Here is a 3,782-nt window from a genome sequence, read left to right as displayed (position 1 = left end):
CACTCCATGAAATGCATTAAATGTTATTATATATTTTTAATGTGTTTAGAGATGCTGCTGTTAATTGGTTCTTGCTGTGAGAAATCAGAGGTTGTGTTTTTAGGTTGATAGTACAGGAACATTTCCAGTTCAGTTACAAAGGCATTTAATAGTAAGAAAAAAATGTAAGTGGTTATAAACATGAGGGATAACAGTCAGGTTTCACTGCTTGCTCCTAAAAATAAAAAAAAGTACGAGCTTATTTTCTCACTCGCCATGTCATTAATGAGAAATCCAATGTAGAACTAATGAGGATAGCAAACACTGGACTAGAGAATGTAATGCAGCTATATAACCTAGTTGTGCTGAATTAGTCAACTCAAGGAGATTCAGCTAAATGGTGATGTATGAGATGACCAGCACAATGACCCTGATGGTGTTATTAGCATGAAAGGTAAATCTTTAGCGTATACAGATGGGATTAGGGAAACTGACTACACTACTCCAGGGTTGGCTCCAGCCAACCTCCCCACAACCCTGATGGATAAGCAGTGTAGATGATAGATAAATGACGCGAGGGCTAAATCCCACTGGTGCTACTATTAGCAGGTAGTTGAAAAATGTGGCTAGTAAAGAGTGTACCAAAGTGAAAATAGACCACCATGTTAAAAGTAAAACAACTCAACTCAATTTCATTATACTAGTGCATCTCAAACAATTTGATCATCATGAAAAAGTTCAATATTTTCCATCAGCTATTTAAGAAAGTGAAAATGTAATATATTCTAAACTCATTACACGTAAACTAAAGTGTTTCAAACATTTTTCTATTTCAATTTTGATAATTATGGCGTACAGAGCCAATGTGAGAAGCGTCTTACCTGGGCTAAGGAGAGAAAGAACTGGACTGTGGCTCAGTGGTCCAAAGTCCTCTTTTCAGATGAAAGTAAAATTTGCATTTCATTTGATAATCAAGGTCTGAGGCCCTGTCCACACGGCAACAGATTCAGGTAAATCCGATAAAATTTATCGTTTCGGCCTGGCGTCCACACGGCACCGGCGTTTTGGGTGCCCCAAAACGATATTTTTTGAGAACGGTTTCCAGAGTGGAAAAATCTGGCAACGGCGCCGTTGCGAAGTCGTCTGGATGAGTAGAACGGATTTGTTTACGATGACGTCACAACCACATGACTAGAACAAGCAGCACTCACTCATTCACGCCGGGTAGAAGAAGGGGTTTATGCGCATGCGTCCTACTTCTTCTATTGTTCTGGTGTCTCCGATGGGACCGTCTTACAGCGCACGTAGAGGTGTGGCATGTGTATTGCATCGTTTTCAGCAAGCGTTGCGTTGCCATATGTACCTGATATTTTACTGATCCGTTGCCCATGTGGACGCGATATTTTTTTTACCCGCTAAAAAAAAATCTCGTTGCCTTTGTCGTGTGGATGTAGCCTGAGAGTCTGGAGGAAGAGTGGAGCGGCACAGAATCCAAGGTGTTTGAAATGTGAAGTTTCCACAGTCTGTAATGATTTGGGATGCCATGTCATCTGCTGGTGTTGGTCCACTGTGTTTTATCAAGTCCAAAGTCAACGCAGCCATCTACCAGGAGATGTTAAAGCACTTCATGTTTCCATCTGCTGACGAGCTTTCAAAGAAGTCAATTTCCTTTTCCAGCAGGATTTAGCACCTGCCCACAGTGCCAAAACTACTACCATGGTTTGTTGATCATGATATTACTGTGCTTGATTGGCCAGCCAACTCGCCTGACCTGAACCCCAGAGAGAATCTATAGAGTATTGTCAAGAGGGAGATGAGAAACACCCGACCCAAAAATACAGATGAGCTGAAGGCTGCTATCAAAGCAACCTGGGCTTCAATAACACCTCAGCAGTGCCACAGGCTTATGCAGTAATTCATAGTAAATGAACCCCAACCAAGTATTGAGTGTATAATTGTAAATCCTTTTTTTGATTGATCTTAGGAAATGTTCTAATGATTTGAGATACTGGATTTCTGATTTTCATGAGCTATTAAGCATAATCATCAAAATGAAAACAAAAAAGGTTTGAAATATTTCATTTTATGTGTAATGAATATAGAATATATGAAAGTTTACCTTTTTGAATTATCCATCCATCTCTCCATCCATTATCCATAACTGCTTATCCTGTGCAGGGTCAGAGGCGTAGCTGGGGGGGTCCTGGGGTGCCTGTGACCCCCCCCCCCCCCCGTTGGACCATACATTTTTTCAATAGCTGCATAAGAATATTAGAAAAGCGCCCACTGTAATTTTTCTAAAAAAAAAAATTTAACTAGATTGTCACCTCAGCTTCATTAGGGTTTCTATAACCTTGCATGGACTTCCTGTGGTTTGGGCGTGAAAACCCAGTTCTGCGCAAGTGTAACATGATCACACTAGAAAGCATGGTCAAGCTGCCAGTGTAGCTGCAGTCTTTTTAGTTGTGAATTACGAGTATTTCCTCTTGTGTTAATAATTTGCCATGTCAAAACATGCGAAACTTTCCTCCTTCTTTTGACATGAAGAAAGGTAAGCAATTTATTATATATTTTTTCCATCAAAGTTGCATTTTGTGGCTTCGAAGCTAAGTTTTAGTGTGCCGTTTCTAGAACACAACATCAAGAAAATGTGGAAGAATACGCTATGGCAGAGCGATTGACATTGACAAGATCGTTGACATCTTTGCCATTCGTCATCCATGACGCCTTTTACTTAGAAACATTTTGGCCGATGAGCAGTAAGACAACAAGAACAGAGAGAATTGCATCGGTTGACTAGGGTAAGGTGTCGAGCTGCTATTCATACACTGCCGGATAAAGGTGATTTGGCCTAATCATTGTCCGACATCTCAACAGCTCGCAACATGAGATGAAAGAATGATGCAAGGACCGCGTTATTGTCTCAAATGTATTCAATGTATTTTTTCATTTACAAACCTGCGGGTATGTATTCAGGCTGCCAGTCAGTGTGTGCCCCCCCCCCTCGAAAAATCCTAGCTATGCCCCTGTACGGGCAAGCTGGAGCGTATCCCAGCTGACTATGGGTGAGAGGTGGGGTACACCCTGGACAAGCCGCCAGGGCTGACACATAGACAAACAACCATTCACACACACATTCACACCTATGATCAATTTAGAGCCACCAATTAGCCTAACCTGCATGTCTTTGGACTGTGGGGGAAACCGGAGCACCCGGAGGAGACCCACGCAGACACGGGGAGCACACGCAAACTCCACACAGAAAGGCCCCTGTCGGCCACTGGGCTTGAACCCAGAACCTTCTTGCTGTGAGGAGACAGTGCTGCCCCTTTTTGAATTAAATTACAAAAGATAACTTTTTCATGATATTCTAATTGTTTGAGATCCACTTGTAAACTAAATCTTTGATACCACTGATGATCACATTAATTATAAAGGTTAATATGCACGTTATCCATAATCAGTTCTTCTTTATACAGAGTAACTAAACTGTTTTACTCAAAGATTGTTGATAAACCTCTGAGTATTTCAAATGGATGAGAGATCCTAAAATCCCCTTTAATACATGAGGCACATTTCAGTAGTGTTATCATCCAGTGTAATGCTGAACATTATGTGGTTGAGAGTGTGAGATGAACCTTCAGCAGATCTCAGGTGAGTGCTCTCTTTGGCGCCTCCTCTCTTCTCCTTTCTGCTGTATCTGTTATCCAAGGCCAGACACACTGAGCCTGTGACTGCTAAATTTGGGGCCAACAGGATCAGGTTCCTTCTGCCCAGCACACACAATCCTGCCCTAGTTACAA

Source organism: Neoarius graeffei, chromosome 4 (assembly GCF_027579695.1).
Source record: "Neoarius graeffei isolate fNeoGra1 chromosome 4, fNeoGra1.pri, whole genome shotgun sequence".
Classification (NCBI taxonomy): Eukaryota; Metazoa; Chordata; class Actinopteri; order Siluriformes; family Ariidae; genus Neoarius; species Neoarius graeffei.
The sequence above is the reverse complement of the archived record's forward strand: the minus strand, read 5'-3'. Positions refer to the sequence as shown.